At 38.4% G+C, this 21,972-nt stretch overlaps 2 long non-coding RNA genes across 2 annotated transcripts; one reads left to right on the top strand and one right to left on the bottom strand.

Annotated features, from left to right (window-relative positions):
* Positions 1 to 1,837: 1,837 nt before the first annotated feature.
* On the bottom strand, positions 1,838 to 21,680 carry LOC131424927 (uncharacterized). The gene is made up of 3 exons (XR_009228583.1): positions 20,908 to 21,680; positions 17,763 to 17,899; positions 1,838 to 17,054 (listed from the first exon to the last, which is right to left on the bottom strand). It is a non-coding gene; the product is annotated as an uncharacterized LOC131424927 (long non-coding RNA).
* On the top strand, positions 4,812 to 21,057 carry LOC124105265 (uncharacterized). Its single transcript, XR_006855678.2, has 4 exons — positions 4,812 to 9,151; positions 10,442 to 10,490; positions 12,941 to 13,041; positions 20,732 to 21,057. It is a non-coding gene; the product is annotated as an uncharacterized LOC124105265 (long non-coding RNA).
* Positions 21,681 to 21,972: the final 292 nt, after the last annotated feature.

Genomic DNA, 21,972 nt, shown 5'->3' with positions numbered 1-21,972 from the left:
AAAAAAATGCCATGTTCTATAAAAGAAAAGGTCATCAGAATTCTTTACAACCTTCAGAAGATATGAACCCAGAGGCCCAAAGTGCCTAGTTATGGTTTGAATGTCATCTCCAAATCTCAATTGAAATGTAATCACCATCTGGACATGGTAATGCATGCTTGTAATCCCATAGACTAGGGAAGGAGAATTGGAGGCTGAGGCAGGAGAATTGCAAGTTCAAGTCCAGCCTCAGCAACTTATAGAGGCCCTAAGCAACTTAGTGAGACTCTGTCTTAAAATTAAAAAGAAAGAGAAAAAGAAAAAGAAATTCAATTACCATTGTAAAATATTAAGAGGTGGGACCTTCAAGAAGTGTTTAGGTTCAGGGGTACCACCCTCAACTATGGATTAAGTGGATCAGACAGAGATCTGTAAGTCGGGTGATCACACATTTGACTAGAGAGGAAGCTGCTTTACTTTCATCTGGGGTGCTCTATGTAGTCAGGATCATGATATTATCATTTCTTTGTTAGATAAATTTGAGCTTCATGGTTTAGAGGGCAAATGGGCTTCAAGATGGTCTACAGTGCAGATGCTTATCTTACATGAATTATCCATGGCTTTGGGTACAGTTGATCCCTCCTTCTGTTTTTCTTTCTTTGACTCACTTCCTTTACTCCTGCCTCACTCACTCGGTGCTCAATTGCTCGTGATTCTTCTCTATTGCCATCTCTTATTCCCTAGAGATCTTAGGAAGTTTTGCTCTAATGCTATTTAGATACCAAGACTTCTGGATTTATTTTTCTAGCTTAGACTGGAAATTAGGATCTTGGACTGTCACCTTTACCTGGAACTTACTTCCTCCAGACACCTGTACAACTCATTTCCTCACCTTTTTCAGATCTTTGCCCAGATGCCCCTTCTCAATGAGGATTACCTTGACCACACTGTATAAAACCACAAACCCCTCTGCAATACCACCAATCCCCTTCACCTTGTTCTATTTTTCCCATAGCCCTTATGTTTTCTATTATACTGTCAATGTACTTCTGTTATTTATTGTTTGTCTTCTTTCACCAGAATACCATCTCCATACAGAGTTTGTATTCTAAGCCATTAGAAAAGTCCTGATAGTTAATGGACACTCAACAAATAATGGTTAAAAGGATGACATCATGATCTGAGATCTTTCAATATGTCGGGTGCTTTATAGGCTTACTTAATGGGTTGGGAAGGTTTTTTTTAACACTTTTATTTTTAGTTGACACCTACTAGTTGTACATATCTATGGGGCACAATGTGATATTTGTTTCAATACATGCATGTATTGCATAATGATCAAATCATGGTAATTAGCCTATTTATCACCTCAAACATCTACCATTTCTCTGGGGAGAGAAAATTAAGGATCTTCTTTTTTGTCTATCTTATAATATCTAATATAATATTATTAAATATAGTCACTCTGATGTGTAATAGAATATAGAAACTTATATGGCCCAGGAAATTGACATTCAAAAAGATTAACTAACCTACTAAAGGGTTATAGATACAGTAATCAATGAAACTAGGATTTAAATCTAGGACTGTCTGGTCCCAAATCTCCATGTCTGTATTCTAAACCATCCAACCTCCAATTTTCCTTAGTTGTAATGAGACATAGCACAAGATTTAATCACATATTATTATTAGATGCATAGAATAATGCATTATGCATCACATGCAAATGTGATCATTTTGTTGATTTTTCTATTGATTTTTAAGACTGGACACAGTCTATAACCATTTTTCCTTAGAGGTTTGTTCATGGATTAGACCATAACTTTTCTGAAAGTGAAATATTCCAAAGGTCTATCAATACAAAAAAAAAATCTAACAAATAGTAGGACAGTGTTTGTGGTTAAGCCATTGCTTTCTCTTTGAACATCTATATAATTCTTTCAGGCTGAATCTCTCAGAGGTCAACAAGTGCTCCATTTAGTGGAAAAGGATATTTAATTAAACCAATTGTTTGACTTTAGAGATAAAAGATGCAACTGTTTTTGAACAGAGCCTCAGTTATCCAATACCATATCAAAACTTGGTACTGGGGATTAAACCCAGGGGTGCTTTACCACTGAGCCACATCACCAACCCTTTTATTTTTTTTTATTTTGAGACAGAGTCTTGCTAAGTTGCTCAGAGCCTCAGTAAGTTGCCAAGGCTGGCCTTGAACTTGCAATCCTCCTGCCTTGGCCTCCTGAATCACTGGAATTACAGGTGTGTGCCACTGAGCCCAGCAAGATTTATGTCAATATTTAACATATTTGTGACCTTGTATTTTAGTTCCCTCTTCCTCAGCTTACAAAGGAACATAAAAATAATAAGCATCATAGCAAACATGACTTTATCTCAGCTAGAGAAGGGGCTGGGAATGTAGCTCACTTTTCTAGCAGGTGTGAGGCCCTGTGCCACAATCCCACCAAAAAATAAAAACAAAAGCAAACTACAGAAAAAGCTGGAAGTCAAGCAGTCCATAGTTATCATTCCATGAGGATCAAGTACACTGATGTTTCAGCACAATGCGTTTTCCTCTATAAATTTACTACGCATAAGTGCAGATCTTGTGGCATTCACACCCCTGTACAATGCGCACTAGAGAGCAGGATAAAAGTGACCCGCTAGGTTTAGCTCTAATGCATTTGTTTAGAGTGAGAGCATTGCTGAGGACATTCGCCTTATTCACTTTCCTTCCTTTGTTAGCAGGGTAGGGTAGCCGCCCTTCCCTCAGCATTGTTTTTGGGTTTGGGTGTTTTCAAAAATGCTGTTCCATCTGATACCTTCGCTGGATACTTTTTTTTTAGCCAGTCAATTCAAAATGATATTTAAGGTATTTGAACCAAAAAATGTTCCTGAAACCAAAAGTATTCAGAATGGTACCCATGATATATGATACCACACACTAAACTGTATGTTTAAAATTATCCAGATCCTTCTGTGTGTGTACTCAGCTGCTTTTTGAACTTGAAAAATTCAATCTTTCTTTGCTTTTTGTTTTGCAAAGTTATTTCTACTTTTCCCCCATAAGTTTGTCATTTGAGTTTAAAAGGTAACTGATTTTAAGTTCTAGTATTTGAGTAGTTGGTAATTTTTGTCCTAGATTTGCAAAAAGAAAAATATTAAATGGGGTCCCTTTTCCTTATTGAAATTGTTACATTCCTTTTTCCCCTTTCTTCTTAAAGTCCAATCAGGTTTTGTTGGCATAGCAAAATAAATACTTGTATTTATGTTGGGATCATAAATACAAATAGAGAAATGAAACTGGTCATGGAGGAGCTATCTTTCCCATGAAGAAGTTGTTTATTCCACATCTCTACTCGGCTCCCAAATTTGGGCATGGGGATTTCTGGTGCTAATATTTGGATCTCAAATACTTTTATTCCTCAAGAGTTTCAAAGAACACTTTGTTTATACACAGGATTGCAATTCGGGTATTAGATATGGAATTGTAAAGGTGTGTCACCACTAAATGGAAGCCTGGCATTATGAGTCCTTATCATTTAATCTTTCATCTACCCATGCATCACAATTAGTTAAACATCTGCTGACATGTAACCAGCATCATGCTATGTGCTGGAGACAAAGAGAAATAAGAAAATGTTTCTTTCTAGAGAGAGAAGATGGGAGGGGAGGGAGGGGGGATGGTAGAGGATAGGAAAGGTAGCAGAATACAACAGTTACTAATAGGGCATTACGTAAAAATGTGGATGTGTAACCGATGTGATTCTGCAATCTGTATTTGGGGTAAAATTGGGAGTTCATAACCAACTGGAATCTAATGTATGAAATATGATATGTCAAGAGAAAAAAAAAAAAAAAAAAGAAAATGTGCTCTTTTTATTAGAGAGGTGAGGAGGTAAACAGAAGACAAGTAAACTCTTGGAGAAAAGTGAAAGGTGTCCAAAGTTAGATTCTGGGCAGAGGGAAGACCAGCTTCCACTCACTCATGCTGGCTGAGAGGACCACTGAGCTGTGTTTTAGATGTGGACACATAGAAGCTAACTAATTAAGAGAATGAGTCAAAGGTGGAGGTAGTGAAGCAGAAGGGACATTGTACAGTCATAGCCCCTCATTTTCTATGTCGTCATAGACAAGGTGAATAAACTTTATAGGTATAGATTCTCTAGAAGATGACAGGTTGACATACTACCAAATTGTCACATAGAGGTTTATAAATTCCCAGTTTGTTTTATAAGGTACGTAGTATTTAAAGACCACACACACTCACACACACACACACACACAATCAATATATTTGTATCTCTGTATATTTATTAATGATCCTTAACTAGGTCATGGACATCAAATCTTTAATCTTTTCCATACATTAACAACTGTTGGTGATTCCAGAATCAGAGACATGGGCTTATTTTTAAACTTTTCTATTTATAAGTGGAATATACTGGGGAATATTGGTTGATATGTCAAAGAGTTTTCTTCAGGTGTAAACTGGTGGGAATAATGATTTCTTACAAATTTTTTACAGCAATATTAAATGAGTACTTAGTTTAACCTGGTCATGAAGCATAATAGCTACTTTCTTTGAAACTATATCAAATCTTACAGTCACATTGTTGTTTCTTTTGGTGTCTTCACATTTGCTGCATGAATCTTTTACACATATGACCTAATACTGTAATTGACTTATTCTAGAGAAAGACCAGCCTCTTCCTTCCCCATGACAAAGAAGCTATTGGATATCTTCATTTCCAACCTAGGAAAATTGAGGCAAGATGACCAGACTTGGGCAGGGCACCGATTCATCAGATGGTAACACTCCCTGTCTAGCAGACTTTCCATTAGGCTGACTGTGGAAATCATGGAAAAACGTCGTCTGATTCTTTGTCATTATGGAAATAGTCTATAAGCTTATCCAATTAGAACAGCCTCTGGGCTGAGCCATCACTCTAAAAGCTAGGGTGTGATCTAGTTATGTTAAAGTGGATTTACATGGCAGAGCGAGCAAGGAGCCAGCTGTCAGTGTGTCTGCCCTTCAGCCCATTTCACTATTAAGAGTGAGGGCTCTGAGGCTTTGCTGACTGACAGATTGGGTTCCAGATAATTGTAATTCTAGCTTGAAGATTTTGGGAATTACATGTTTAGAAAGATGCCAACTAAAAGTTAACTTCCAAAATATTTAATGGGTCTCTCTCTGGAGACATGGATGCTTTGCCAGTGTTTATTGTATGTCATAAGTGAGCCTTTAAAAAGGAACATAAGAAATAATAAAAAAAAACCCAAACATCTTATGTTTAGAAGTTTTGCCTTATTTTAACATTAAAACAAAACTTGGATACTTCATCATTAGATCCATCATACAAGTGAAATTCTTTTGTGTGCATACCCTGTATTTTCCTTCCCACCTTATCCCTCCTTCTGCTCCTCTCTTTCCCTCTTCTCTCTTTCCCTTTCCTTTTTGGTGAGATTCTAAGTGTAGGAGTTAGATTGCTTAATGTGTGCTCAGGGCAAAGACGGAAAGAATTGCATTATGTAGTCATGCAGTGGTGTGGGTGGGGTGAGATTTAAAAAAACAAAACAAAACACTAAGTTCCAAAAACTAGGATTGCCACAATAGATCTGTAGGGACCTTTTTAGAGCTGAAGGTTAACTAGAAATCTTACTTCCTCAGCAATTTGAAGGCTTAGAACATAGCCAGATAGTGACAGAGGTAGCTGCTCCTTTTTACCCGTATCAGTTTTAAAAAACATCAGCAATACAAATCTTTCTTTGTATATGTTTAATTTTAATCTTAGAGCATAAAAATGTTTTCAGAAGAAAACTTGAAGACTATTTAAGTGTAAGTTTCCTTCCAAGTGAAATTCCAAAGAGCAGGCTGCTTTCTTCCTCATGGACCTTTGAATTCTTAAAAAATGAAATCTGAAGCTATTGTGGTACCCCCATAGTAACCAGCCCTTTAAAAGTAGTCCCTGAATAGAGTAAGAATAGTAATTCATTTGGGAAACAAAGGTCAAGCTAGATGAATATCTCTGGCTAATTTTGTTCACAGCTTTATTAACTTACTATGCTTTGACCATTTGACAATTTGATTTTATCAAGCTCTATTCTTATTGCCTTCCTTTATTTACATGTGTCTTTTAGAAATGGATATGAATGAAATAAAAATCTCAACTGCTTAGGGTGTGGGGCAGGTCCATTTTCCTTTCTTTTAATTTACTAACTCTGTCTTTGTGGGGAATCAAGAAAGAGTATCTTACTATGGCCTAGTGGATGATTATATTTCTGGGAGCTACTGAAGGTAGAAAGCTTCTTGAGCAATGCAAACACCTTGGTTTTGTGTTGAGCTTTGTGTGACTGCTGGGTCATCTCCACCTTCCCACAAATCTACCAAATGCAAATGTACAGGCTGACAATGGAAAGCAAACAAATGGTATGCATTAGGTACACAAGAGTGGGAAAGGTACAGAGGCTTTCATAAGCCATTACAAATGGTAGCCTCCAAATGCCAAGCTATTTATAAAGAGGAGAAGCCGTGACTTCCTAACACAGGGCCTGAAATAAAGACGGGTTTGTCCACAAAAAAGAATGTAACTATTCAGTTCTGTGCATTTGTTTATTGATGATCTCTTTTTCCCTTACGTCTTGACATTCCACCAGAGCAGACTTCATGATCTCCCCTTGGGAAACAACTCTGAGTTTAGCTTTATTTACAAGCTCCATTATACTACAGAGCGAAATGTTCTAGCTGATAGAATAGATGTTACATGGCAGCCCACTGACCTCTCTATTTGGGAGAAATATTCACTCCTACAGAGAAGTCCTAAATGTTAGCTGATTCATGTTCATTTTTTTTTCTTTCTTTTTTTTTATTTGCTGAAACTCAAGCTACCAACTTTAGTTGACTTCTTTGTTTTTTAATCAGTAGGTGTTTTCTCTATTTCATGTAAGATTTGTCAGTAAATGAGGAATTTTGGACTACTAATCTGAGCTTTCATATTCCTTACCTTCATTTGCTTCCAAGGCACCAAGTTCACGTTAAAAGTTTCACCTTTGCAGGAAAACTGTGGTGTAGGGTAGGAGGAAACCTAATCTGCACACTCCTGAGGGGGATGCTATATTTTCAAGGCATTTGCCAGTGGGAGTCAAGGAGAAATAAGGAGATAATTGTGGAACTGATCCTTTATCCCTGGGACTCTGGGAACCTCTAGCAACATCCTGAATAGAGAACTCATCTTGATAAAGGAGATTGTTGAAAAGATGCATACCTGAGTCTGGGAAACTGCTCAGTTATTTGGGAGGAGTACTTTTATGTGTATGAGCCCAGTGTCTGATTTTAATGTGAAGGAAACTGACTTTAGTTCTGAGAAGAAAGAGCTGTAAAAATCAACAGAGGATACTTTCCTTCTAAAACACTTCTAAAGACCAAGCAAGACAGGATGCCTCAAATTGGTAAGCAGCCCTAAGCAGGAGTAAGTGGAGAACAGAGAGAAGGAGACCAGCATGATTGAATGAACAGTTGCTATAGAAGAGGTCACCATTGAATGGATAGAGAATTCCAGCAAAGGACTAGGAGAGTGTGGGAGCCTCTTGGGACTGAAAGGACTTCGACTTTTAGGAGAGGTGTGCCTTCGCAGGCTATGAGTTTGTTAGGATTTGGATGTGAGGTGTCCGCCAATCGCTCACGTGTGAGACAATGCGAGAAAGTTTGGAGGAGAAATGATTGGGTCATACCCTTAACCTAATCAGTGAATTAATCCCTGATGAAATTAACTGAGTGGTAACTGGAAGCAGGTGGTATGGCTGGAGGAAGTAGTTCATTGGGGACATGGCTATGGGGTATATATTTTGTATCTGAAGAGTAGAGTCTCTCTGTCTCTGCTTTCTGATCATCATGTGAGCTGGTTTTCTCTGCCACACTCTTCTGCCATCATGTCCTCACCTCAAGCCCTGAGGAATGGAACTGACCTTCTATGGACTAAGGCCTCTGAAACTGTGAGTCCTTAAGTAAACCTTTCCTCCTTTACAGTTGTCATATAGGGTCTTTCAGTCGCAGCAGTGAGAAAGCGGACACACTCTCACCATGATGTTCTGCCTCACTTGGAGCCTGGAGAAATGGAACTTGCTGTCTATGGATAGAGACCTCTGAAACCCTGAGCCCTTAATTAAACTTTTCCTCTCTAAAATTGTTCTGGTCAGATCCTTTTAGTCACAACAGTAAAAAAGCTAAGACAGAGCTCAACATGCAAAAATTAATTGCAGTTGGATGTTTAGGACTGGATTTGGGAAAGACCTTTCATTGTGCAGTGGCCATTGCAATAGTAAGATGTAAATTAAACACTACAGATAACAAAAATGATTTGAAGAAAAACTTGGATTTCCTAAAGTCATTTGGATAAAGTGTTATTATAACAGCTGAGAGTCCTTGCTTCCCACAGCAATATTATTGCAGCTTTTATTTCTGTTCTTGTCAATAGCTCTTGGTTCTTTTCACCAAACCAAGAAGTGCTAACACATTTAGAGCTTGTAGTCAACATTCTGACTCAAGCAGCATGCATAATTAATCCCATATCATGGCCAGTTTCACTTTTTCCTTTTCATCCAAATGTGCATAAAATTCTTGGTGGCTGCCTCTATGGATCCTCACTATTTAAATGCAGCCCATTTTGTCCACCCCCTTCCACCCTTCCTCCCTTTAACCACAGAAAACATAACTAATTATGTTTCTTGGGGAAAACATAACTAAATGAGTCTAGATATATTTAGTAGTTTATCACCTTTCCAGGTGTTTAGGTCAAATGAATGATATATTTAGTGGGGAAAACACTTCCCACAGTCTAAAATGGAATGCGAGCTTAATCAAGCATTCATGCTTTACTGAGTGGCCAGTACTACTAAAAAAAAGTGATCCTTTCCCTAAGGAAGGAGCTTGAAATCAGTAGGCCTGCTATGGAAATTTTATTCTACATACCACCTGTGTGTTAGCTGGTCATTTGTGTGTGCCTGTGTGGTTAGTTTGAAAGGATGGAATTACTTGGAGTTGCTGGGAATCATATGTTAACTTCACGTTCTGTTCACAGGATGAAACCTTTCAGTGCCATTCACCTTAAGATCATTATTGCTGTGGCTTGGTTAATTTTATGCCTTCAACAAAAATTTATAGTGCACCATGAATCAGGTACTGGATAAGGTTGGGGTAGAAAGCTGAGCAACATGGGCATGTGTCTGCTCTCTTGGACCTTAGATTTTGTGGTGAAAGACAAGAGAAAAGTGAACAAAGTTCTGGATTAAATGCTATAGAGAAAACAAAGCAGGGTTTTTAAGAGGTTTAATGGTTAGGGCTTGGGGGGCGATGGTGGGATGTGCTGTTAACTTAGAGAGGTCAAGGAAGCCTTTCTGAGGAGATAACATTTGAATTTTTCCGAGCTGAAAACTTGGTTTCTTTCTGAAGCAGATTCCTCTTTTCATAGTTATGGACTTATAAATTTTAACTAAGTACTTTGTTATGATTTGTTCCTTTATAAGTTATGCAAACATTTTTTTTCTTTTGCCCTGTAAACACTTAATGAGCATGAAAATTGAGCATAGAGAAGAATTTATTTCCTTTAAAAAATTAGACTAAATATCTCACAACTAGGGGAGATCGCCTCCAGGTAATTGGTGGTACTTTAAGAAAAGAAAAAAGAAAAGACTTAAGATTTTTATAGTCAGGCTCCAGCTATAAGCATAATTATTTCAGAGATAATAAATTCCTCTCCCCAATGAAAAGTGACTTTCCTTTTAGTAATTCCATGGGCTTATGTCTTTTTGAAGGCTTCCCACTCAAAGAAATTACTAAAGAATTTATCTCAGTTCTGCAGAAGTGGTCTACATGAAAAGAGAAATAATTTAGGTAATTCTTACATCTAACAGAGCCAACAGCTTCCTCAGAAAATGCATCTCACCCAGTGTCTTCACTGTCAAATCAAACGACCTTTTTTTTTTTTTTGTCTTTATTCACTTCAACCAGTTACATGGGCATTGGATTCTGGGGTGAGCCTCTGGAGTTAGAGTTGTTGTACTCTGGAATCCATTACGTGGTTTCCAGTGGACAGATAGTTAACTGCTGTCCTCATGCCCGCTTCTTAGCTTTAGAATTTCTTCTTATCCTTCCAAGGCCTCTTGAAAGCATATCTCCTCTCTGAAGCCTGACAGGGCTAATAGAACTAATCCTTCTCTTGTATGTGACTCCATAGCACATTGTGCTACTTTAATGATTAACAAATAGTAAGCAAATATTAACTAATAATAATTATGAATAAGAAGTAATTGAAAGTGGTTATTTTATTACTTATAAAATAATTATTATTTTTGTGTATATATTAAGTAATGAAATAAATGTTAGAGCGTAAATCTGCATAAGCATTGCTTGCTTGTTGAACTGTTAGTGTCAAATTAAGACATATTTTTGGTGAATTTTTTTTCACAGGTTTACAAAGGCCATTTGATGGCAGCAGCCCTGATTCATTTCACCAAAGGTAACAACTTAGCAATTGTTCTACATTTGGGTACAAAAGTAGCTGCCCCTGTGACATTACCATTTCTTTTTGAAGGCAAGGATCAATTTCACTCAGAGACAGGAGTATTTGTCACAGAGGAAGTATTTGATGGGGAGAGAAGGAAGCGGGGAAAGAGACCTCACTTGAATGCACTACTTTTCTTTCCTTCTGATTGCCTGGCCTGGGGGCATAAATAGAGAGTGCTAGAATATGCACCTTAAAATATATTGGCATCTCTAGCCATCCAGCTGTACATTCTTAAAATTTTGTTGTTATTATGAGTAAGCAGTCATTATGTGCCAGTTATTGCAATAAGTTCTTTGTCTTTTTTATTTAATTCTTGCAATGATACTATAAGATGGGTACTTTCCCATTTTTTTCCCACTGGACATGGAGACCAGAACAGTAAGATCTATCCAAAGTCACACACATAGCCTGCAGCAGTGAGAATTTAATTTCTGCCTGAAATTGGAGACTGAGCTCTATACACTATTCTCTAAAAGCTCTGGGTTTGCTTGGTCAGGGTGTGTTTCTTCTGGGGAAGCTTTAGCAACCTTGGGCAGCAGAAGGGCCCAAGATGGTGGCAGAGCAGATTCCAGAGAGATTCACATGTTAATTATCAGCTGGTCAAATTCCAAGAAAGAGAGAGCTTCTTTCAGTGTTTCCCAAGTTTTTTTTTTTTTTTAAATGTGGTCTTTTTTAATACTGCCCTTCAGCTGTCCAAAGCTCACTTGAACTCATTCACAGTTTTTCTCTTTCCTTCCTTCCTTCCTTCCTTCCTTTCTTTCTTTCTCTGGTGTTGGGGATTGAACCCAAGGTCTTGGGTATGCTAACCATGTGTTACATCCCAGCCCAGAGTTTCATTTCATCACATTTCTTTTCTCTTTCTTTCAAAAACAATTTAATTGAGGTATAATTCAGATATTACACAATCCACCCAAATAATTATAAATTCCAATTTTATTTTAGTATCTATACAGAGTTGTACGTTATCATCACAATTTTAGGACATTTATATTACCACCAAAGAAACCCCCTAACCCATAGTTATCACACTCAATCACCATACCTGTAACCCTAGGCAACCATTAATCTACTTTCTATTGACCTGTCACTTCTGGACATTTCATTTATGTAGAATCAAACAATATATGGCTTTGTTTTTTTTTTTTTTTGTGTACTGAGGATTGAACCCAGTCACATCCTACCACTGAGCCACATCCCATCCCTGTTTTCTTTAAATTTTATTTTGAGACAGGGTCTCACTAGGTTATGTTTGACTTATTTAGCATAATGAAAATTCCATCCAAGTTGTGGCATATATTAGAACTTTGCATATTTTAATTACCAAATACTATTCCATTGTTTGAATAGACAACATTTTATTTATTCATCAGTTGATAGACATTTGGATTGTTTCTACTTTTTGGCTATTTTGCATAAAGCTGATATAAACATCAGTCAGTATTTTCATTTTTTTCTGTTGAGAACTTCCACTTTCTCATTGGAAAGATCTGAGTTAGGGATCAGAAAGCCCTGGACTATTCTAATCACCACAATTTATACTAAGATATAGATGACTGATACAATAAATACATTTCAAAAGAAGAATGTTAAATAAATCTCTAATGGGTGAAGTCATTGAAGATAGTTTATTTTGAGAAATAAAGTCTTTTTCTTACACTGGCTGCCACCTGTCATTATTTTCTCTATACTGATGGAAATCCAAAGGAAGCAATTTAACAGCTGATCTTGAAAGCCTGCTGATCCTTTCAATATAACTGTGTTTAATCATTCCTCATTTTCTTCTGCTCACATTATATTTTTCTTTTCTACAATACCTTTCCTTGGGTAAAAAAGAAACAAACAAACAAAAAGATTATTATCCTGAATTTTGGATTACCCATAATTGTAACATCTGCATAATCTCTCCCCACTCTATGACGACCATTTCCTCCCTTCTAGCCCACTCCTGGAACAATGATCCAAAACATTTCCCAGATCCCATCTAGTTCTCAAGCCCATTAATTCTCCTACTTATCACTCTGTTACTCTCCTCCTAATGGGCTCTCTTCTCTCTTGACCAAGCTTAAATTCCTTTTCAACCATTTTAGTCACCCCCTTGCATATATCTTCAATTCCCTGCCTGGTTGGGCATCACTGTTCTTCCTTGCCAAAGCTGTAAGTCCATTTCTCTTGTCTACTGTGTATCTGGACCAATGAATGTGAACATGACAGGAGAAAAACCGATCTTGCCTTAATGTAAAATTTGAATAGAGTCCAAATGTAAATTAATTATTACGTACTTCAGGTGGGCCTCTGAGGCTTGTGCTTTATTCTTCTTTTTTGGGGTGGGGGTACTAGAGATGGAATTCAGGGCTACTCACCCACTGAGTCACATCCTCAGCCTTATTTTGTATTTTATTTAGAGACAGGGTCTCACTGAGTTTCTTATCACCTTGCTGTTACTGAGGCTGGCTTTGAACTCTCCATCATCCTGCCTTGGCCTCCAGAGACGCTGGGATTACAGGTATGCACCAGCCAGCTTGTGCTTCATGCTTAGTGCTGTCTGGAATTATGCTTCCCTAATCCATTTACTTTTTCCTCTTTTCTAGTTAATTTTTTTTTAGATCTCTTTTTTTAAACCTTATACCCCTTCTCCATCATTATCAATCACAACTGAAAGAAAATTCTTTAGACTCCAACCATTATATTTACCCATCTACCAGCATCTGCCTCCATAAACTTTATTGTATGTGCTTGTCTCTATTGCTGCTTCTTCCAGAGAAGCCTACTCCTTCTACTTGTGTGCTGGATCCCATCCTTTCTTATCTACTCAAGATAATTGTTCCAGCAATCCTCTGTCTCTCCTGATTCATCAGGTTTTCACCTTCTTGGAACATTATCATCCTTAATATTTATATAAATATACTATTACAAATATACCAATATACTTTTATATCTATTATATATAATATATATATATATATTAATACTTATTTTTTAGTTATAGTTGGACACAATAACTTTATTTTATTTATTTTTATGTGGTGCTGAGGATCGAACCCTGGGTCTCGCATATGTGAGGCAAGCACTCTACCGCTGAGCCACAACCCCAGCCCTATATTTCTTATATTAAAGCGATGTAAACCAAAGTTTCCTGCTGCCTCTCTCAAACTTGCCAGTTACCATCCCATTTTGGGCTTTTGTGGCAATATTTAGAAACAGTTGCCTCCATTCACTGCCTTGTTGAAATTTCCCCTGTGAGTGCAAATAATATCTTAAATCCAATATATCCCAAAATGGAACATCAGATCTTCAACTTAGCAGTACTTTATTCCCAGCCATCCCCTTCCCAGTTGATGGTGATACCACCTTTTTGATTGCTCAGGGTCAAATTCTAAGATACCCTGGAATTTTCTCTTTCTCTTATACCCTCATCAAGTCAGAAAATTCCATTTTTCCTACCTTTAAATCACTATATATTTTATTTGATCAATTCTTATTATCTCTACTATTAGCACCCTACTATGAGCAATTTATTTGTCTTTCACCCCTTAATTGGTTTTCCTGCTTCCATTCTTTCTCCATCCCACGTGTTTCAACAAAGCAGTTGAAATGATCATTCTAGAGCACAAACATGTCATTCATTTGTTCAGAACCTTTAGTATAAAAGCCAAAGTACTAACAGCGGTGTACAAAGTCCTGTACCAACTGAGCTGCCTCAGTCTCTTGATACTCTTCCTCTGATACTCGTACATGCCGACATGCTACACCTCAGAGTCTTTACACAGGCTTCTGTCTGGAATGCTGTTAAATACCCACATGGCCGGTCCCTCTCTTTCTGTAAGCATTCTTGGGCTTTCCCTTCTTAATAAGGTACACGCAGGCCACCCTATTTAACATGGTTTGACCTCTCCCCTGTGACCCTCCAAAATCATTCTGGTTTTGCACAGTGTTTGTCACCTAATACACTATGATTTCTCTATTTTAAAAATGTTTTGTTTTTTAATATCCACCCTACAATGTAAACTTCAGGAAGTCTGGCAATTTTGACTGTTTTGTTCAGAAGGTGCTCAGCAAATATCTGATCAAGAATTAATCTGAAACAGACATGTATTCAACATGGCCTATTAAATACATTGATCAAATCGCTCTACTAAATAATATTAATTGTCTTTGTAATTTTGGTACTGGAATCATTTATTTATTCTGATATTGTTTAAAAATATATTACTGTTTGTCAACACCATTACTGTGTTGGTATAAACTTTCATTAAAATGGTTGTTACTTTAAGAGTTTGCTATAGAAAAATTTTTGTTTTGGCTTGTATTATATTTAAAAGTACCATTCTTTTGATAACTAAAACCTTCTAGATCATGCATTTATTTTAACAAGAGAATTTTGAAACAGTGGCATTAGCTACGTGTCCTGGAATTTGGCGATGAGGACTCCCCGGAATCCTCCAACTGCTGTAGATCTAGCTGACAGCTAAGAATAGTGCAGAATGTAAACTTCTATAGAGCCAACTGTGAAAGGAATTTTTAGAAGCGAAGTGATACTATATGGCATTGTCAGAAAGCTTGGGCATGGCACTCTTTTAATTGCAAAGTAGTACATATTTTAATTATATGTTTACCATTCTAATTTCACACAGGAAAGCTTATGGGACTCCCTGCCTAACCCCCTAGGAGTCATATCCTTCATTTTCATTCATTTGTATATTAACATTATCATGAGAGGACACAGGGCAAGGCAATGTCTGACAAAGAACTTGTGTGTTTCGCCACATTTCGTGGGAGTACTTTCCAGGTTCCAAAGAAGCTTTTGCAAATTTATTCAGTATAAGATTATAAAATTTTCTGGCTTCATTGTGGACCTAGAATCCTCATGTTTTTGTTTTTTTTTCTTTTTTGCCACCTTCCAGAGCAGGTGGAATTTAGTCTAGTGGAATAAGCAACCTTGCTTCTGCTTTTCTTCTATCTGATCTTCCAGCATTCTTATTTCTCTTTTCATGTCTTGACTCTAGTCTCTGGTTTGCTCCTAGAGGATCCTTGAGACCTCTGCCCTCCTGGATCTACCCTCTTCTTCCACTCCAGTGGAAATCTGTTCTTATGTGGTTGATTATTAGGGGGAAAAGTCTACTTTTTTTTTCTTATAAAATAAGGAAATTGGTCTAGATGATTTTTAATCTAGTGTTGACAAACAAAAATATACTTGGTGTAAACTTTCATTGAAATGGTTGTTATTTTATGTGATTTTTATGATTTTGTGACTTTTATGACTCTCTCTTTTCTGGGCAAAATGAAAGCTACCTTCCAGGGGAAACTATGCCATTTCCACCCTGTTTGCCAAATTACTCCTTTTGTTGATCTCTCTCTCTAGAACTAAAATTTGAACATAAAATACTATTCTGTTTATAACACATTTTCTTTAAGGCAGTTCTGCCTTAGACTAAGTTTCAGGGTGTGGATTTCACGTTTCTAACTGGGGCTGGTAGGCAGTGTGGTGGTAAGATGCCTAGGCATTTCCCAGGCTCAGTAAAGGCTTTGCTTTACAGCCATCTCCACTGTCTCTATATTTGGGATCAGCATGGGACATGAGATCCTTAATAGGGTCACTGATTAAAAGGCGTAATATTATTGCAGATGGTTTCACAGACTCAGTTCTTGCAGACAGCCTTATGTAAAACGTGCTCTGGACTACAATAAAATGAATGAATGTCCACCCTGAAACCTGCAGGCCTCTACTGGGATTAATTGTTGGCAAACTCTCCCTAAGATCCTTGCCTATAAAACACCCAAGGGAGTGCAAAAGATGATAGTCATCACCCTGATGGAAAGCTGAGCTAATTTTGCCCGGATCTGGCCCTCTGGTTCCAGGGAGTCTAGCTATTTCAATCCTGTCACTTAGATGACACACCATAATGTCCATGTCAATTGTCAAGAGTGTGATCAGCTGCCGCAGTCTGGCTGGGCACAATCAGGAGCCACTTGTCAAAAGAAACTAACTTTATTTTTAGAACCACACACGCCAAACAAAACAGCCTCTCAGGAAAAACCCTCAGAGCCTCAACTGCCACCACCGGCTTTCCACAAGCCTCTCTCTCCCACACAAGCTTCTCTCCCTCTCCCACAATCCTCCTGCTCTTGAGGCCGATTGGCTGGGTCACGTGGGCGGAGCCAAAAAAGTCCCCCAATGAGCAGCTCCGTGGTCTGAAAGGGCAGGGAAACAGCCCAGTGAGCATCACCGCAGAGGAGCCAATCAGCTAGATGTTGCTGGGGCCGCTGTGAGCCAATCATCAGCCGGCAGCTGGAAGTTTGCTGGGGCCCCTTTGGCTGTGGCTCTCAACAATCAGCTGCTTATCAGGTGCTGATCCCCCAGCATTTTCTTTGCAGCTCACAGATATTTCTTGAAATTTAAAATGCCTTTTGAAACATGGGGACTTTCATTCTTTGTCATCTCTGCTCCGTAGCTGGTCAGTTGCTGTAGCCCGTGTGGGAGGACAGACAGCTTCAGACACATGAACCCTGCCTTGAGTCCTGTGGAGCCACAGAAGAAGATGAGCAAGTGACAGGTGCCTGGCCATAATGCACAGGCAGGACAACCACTCACAGCCAGGGCGAGGGGAAAGAAGCAGACCACCTGCAGAGGGAGCTCATTCAGTTTCATGTTATTTTCCAGAGTGTTCTTCTTTGTTTCTTTGTGACTGACAGACACCCACAGGCAATTTGATTTTAGCATAGCTTTCTGGGTTACCAAGGCAGCTTTATTCCCCACACCTGAAGAAAAGTCATAAAAAAATTCTGATATATCCCTAAAGAGCCTCAATGAAGGAAAATAAATTCTCAAAAGAGAAGTGATGGTTTGCTTCAAGGTTTCTCAGCACTAGATATTATTGTCTTTGTTATGGATTTGGGAGATGGGGGAAAGTTTCAAAATACTATTTTCCAGTTTAATTGTGGTTTCAGCACATGAGTAAAAGTGGAGAGTTAAAGTTAATTAGACATGAAGTGGCTTTGTGTCTAGTTAAGTAATAACTATCAAGGGTCTGGCATTTTCTCAGAAGGAGGAGTCAATAGCATCTAAGCAACCCCCACCCTCAACCCCCATGGTTATTCCTCAGGAACCAGCCTTGGTGGAGGCCATTACTGCTACTGCAGTGGTAATGGAAAGGAAAGGAAAGAAGGGAAAGCAGGCCCATTTCAAAGACCACCTGTGCAGGGCAGAACACTGGCCAGCAAGCTCACCTTTCAAGATTTCTCTGAAGACACTTGTCCTATCCTAGTCTCCTTTGTGATTCTTAATTGATGAAATGCTGAGGAGGAAATAATATTCTCATCTAGGGTTTCACTCATGATCCTAATGTGCACAATGTGGGTGAAGTCTGGAACACAACATAAGAAAAGGGCTTTGCATGTTAAATTAGTAGCAAAGAAAACATGCATAATATTTTAACATCACATTTCATTTTATTCTTTATAAAGAAAACCCATCCCTTATTCTACATCACTGGAACACTTTTATTTTGTTTTGTTTTAGACAAACCTTTCTCCTTTTCTTTCTCTTCACTGGAGTTGCCTTGCTCTGACTTGCTCACTCTTATAAAAGGCCTATTTATAACACATATAGCTCAGTGTGGATCGGAAACCCTGACTCATCCAGTCTCACTTTTAATAACTACCTTGCATGAATATTTGCCTTTTTGACAGTGCACAATCTACAAGAGAGGGAAGATGATCAGATTTAGGCATGATTTTTAAGAACTAGAAATAATTTTGTAATCATGATATGCTTAGCCTGTATGTTGGAGAAGTTTTCTGTCATTTAGCAGGCATTCTCAAGCATCAAATAATACTAATAATTATATCTCGTGAGAACTTGCTAGGCACCAGAACATGTAAATGCTTTACCTATATCAACACCTTCAATTCCCAGAACCACTGGGTGGGATAGGTTCTATTAGCATCACCTTGAGGGAGATGATTTCAGTTCAATAGCTAAAGAGGCAAGAAAACTGATTCTGAATAGTCTGGTGGATGCCCTTTTGGATCTAGTTGCCTTGGCCTGAGGTTTATTCTGGGAACAGTGGCTAAGTATGTAGGAATTAGAGCAAAATAACTTGAAATGCAAGTGTGAGGAAACTCTATGACCATGACTGTGATCTGTCAAGTATGGGTATCACCTTAGCAGCAGACAGTTGTCTCCTAATGGTGCTGGAACTCTGTTACAGTAAACCAAACATGGTGCCAGTGGACTGAGAGGCTCTTCCATTCTTTGTCTTCTCCAGGCACTTGTAAGAACAATTAAGCCCTGAATTGAATTGTGAAAGCCCCTGAAATTCTTGGACAACTCAGGGTTAGGATGGGCTGCCATTTTTTAAGAGGAAAAAACTAGTCTTCATGCTAAGCCAGGTATAGTTTCCAGCAACAAATTGGAAAGATAGAATAGAGATGACTATATTTATCCTAGAAGCTGGGAGAGAATCTACCTCTCTCTGTGGGTCACTGCCTTGTTCAGAAATCTCCAATGACATTCCAGTGCATTCAGCACCAAATTCCTCATATCAGCCTCCAAGGTACCTCACCTCTAGTTGTTTTGAGGTCTAATATAGATCTTTTGTTGGATCTGAGCAATCCCATTTCTGTTTCCTAAATATCTTAAGCTTCCCAATTTGAAGTGATGCTAATGATTTATTCTGAGGATCTTGAGAGGACCAAGCTCTCAAAGCTCATCTCTCCTCTCACATTTTCCTGTGAGAAATAAAATGAATCTGGGTGGCACCTTGATGATTCTTTTAGCACCCTGCCTGGAAGTCTCCTTGGATAGATCATCTAGTTCATTAGGCACTATTACTACAAGCAACACACTGCTAAATTTTCTGCCACAACAAATATACTCTTTTTTCGAGCTTTCAATGACACCTTCCTTCCTTCCTTCCTTCCTTCCTTCCTTCCTTCCCTCCTTCCTTCCCTCCGTCCCTCCCTCCCTCTCTCCTTCCTTTCTTCCTTCTTTCATTTTAATAGTCATTTTAGGTTCACAAAAAAGTTGAATGGAAAGTAGAGTTACCATATACCATCATTTCCCATAGGTGCAGAGCCTCCCCCATTATCTACTTCAGTACCACAGTGGCACATTTGTACAATCTGTGAGCTACTAGATGAATCATTACCAACCAAAGTCCACGATCTATCTTAGGGTTCACTCTTGGAGGGTTTGAAAAAATATATAAAGATATGTGCCCATGTTTATTGTATTATGCAGACTATTTTCACTGCCCTTAAACATTCACTGTCATCTGCCTGTTCATCTCTCTTTCTTTTTTAAATGACTCCATAGTTTTTTTTTCCCCCAGACTGTCATATAGTTGAATCATATAGTATATAGGCTTTTTAGATCACTTCTTCTACTTAGTAATATGCATTTAAGATTCTTCCATGGCTTGAGAAATCATTTCTTTTTAGCCCTTTGTCTGTGTTAGGCCACAGTTTTAGTTATCCATTTACTTTCTTTTAAATGCTTGTTGAAAGCCTCCTTATGTCCAACTTTTTTTTTTGCCTTCATTAAATTTCTTATAGCACATCAGGACTTTCTTAGCACTTTCTTCAAAGTCCCTTAAACTCTCACTAACTTTCTTTTTTAAAAAAATATTTATTTTTTAGGTGTCCTACTACAATGCCTTTATTTTCTTTATTTATTTTTATATGGTGCTAAGGATGGAACCCAGGGCCTTACACATGCCAGACGAGCACTCTACCACTGAGCCACAACCCCAGCCCCTCACTAACATTCTTTTCAAAGTACTTCCAGTTCTGCCTGTCACCCCAATCCCTAACTACTCCTTGATTTCTTGGATTTTTTTATAGTTGCATCCTTTTTCCACCTACCCAAATACCTGTGCCAGCCAGGGTTGGCTCAGAGAACTACACCCACATAAACACACACATATTCTTTAGAATATAAAACCAGCCACACACACATATACACAAACACACCACAACATAACTTTTTTAAGGATTTTGACCACACGATTGTAGAGCTGATTGCATAATTTATATGAAGCTGTCATTTCTGAATCTGGCAATGAATGGAGCTGTAAGTTTACAGGACAGGCAGCTGGTAAAGGAAGAAAGCGCTCACTAGTCCTGAAGACAAATTGGCACTGAATCTCTCTCCCTGACTCTAAGCCTATAATTTGATTGATGGATATGTTCTGCAGAAGCTGGAAGCCTTTGCCGTGGAGATACACATGCACTTGGCCCAGAAGTTGGAACAGCTAAAGCAGGTGGTCCAGCGGGAGGTGAAGATGTATGCTTGGCTGCTGCCCAGGCTAACCAAGTAAGCAACACCAGCAACACTTAGGAGCTGCAAGAGTCAATTGCACTTTGTACTCACCTTCTTGGAGCACAAAGACAACTGTTCCCATTCTGTCATGCAAATGACTCTTCTGCTCCAAATCCTCCTTGTCCTAGGCAGGGAAGGGAATCTGGGAAATATTGCTAAGTTGACACAATAGAAATCTACTACACTTGTCTCTATCTTGTCTTTTCCCCAATCCATAAATTCTTTATTTCTTTTTAAATGCAAGGATTGTTAGGTGGGACACAAAACTTTTGCAGATAGAATAGCCTATCAGAATTCAAGTGAATCTTTATTATTCCAGGACTTTCCCCTTGCATGTTCAACTTTTTTTTTTGCCTTCGTTAAATTTCTTATAGCAGTGATTTTCGACTCTTCTAGTCTTTTCAAATCCTTATTATCGCATTATACCATTCTTTTCTATAAACAATGAAAATTGCATTGAAGAGATATAGGCTGCACTGGTGGTTTTCAAACCTTACTGTGATTGAGACTCACTTGGAGGCTTTAATAAGACTACAATTGCTGGGTTAACCCCAGTAGTTTCTGATTCAGTAAGACTAGGTAGAGCATGAGAAGGTATCTTTCAGGCCCAGAATACCTAATGCAATCCTTTTTTTTTTTTCTTTCTTTCTTTTTTTTTTTTTAATTTTTTATTGTTGGTTGTTCAAAACATTACAAATTTCTTGACATATCATATTCCACACTTTGATTCAAGTGGGTTATGAACTCCCACCTTCACCCCATACACAGATTGCAGAATCACATCAGTTACACATCCATTGATTTACATATTGCCGTACTAGTGTCTGTTGTGCTCCGCTGCCTTTCCCATCCTCCACCCTCCCCCCTCCCCACCTCTCAGCTCCCCTCCCCTCCTCTCCCCTCCCCTCCTCTCTCTCTACCCCTCCACTGTATAACCCTGAGGGTCTCCTTCCATTTCCATGCAATTTCCCTTCTCTCTCCCTTTCCCTCCCACCTCTCATCCCTGTTAAATGTTAATCTTCTTCTCCTGCTCTTCGTCCCTACTCTGATCTTAGTTACTCTCCTTATATCAAAGAAGACATTTGGCATTTGTTTTTTAGGGATTGGCTAGCTTCA

Source organism: Marmota monax, unplaced genomic scaffold (assembly GCF_021218885.2).
Source record: "Marmota monax isolate L192 unplaced genomic scaffold, Marmota_monax_Labrador192_F-V1.1 WCK01_AAM20220418_F8-fsc00070, whole genome shotgun sequence".
Taxonomy (NCBI): Eukaryota; Metazoa; Chordata; class Mammalia; order Rodentia; family Sciuridae; genus Marmota; species Marmota monax.
This window is presented reverse-complemented; position numbering and strand designations above follow the sequence as displayed.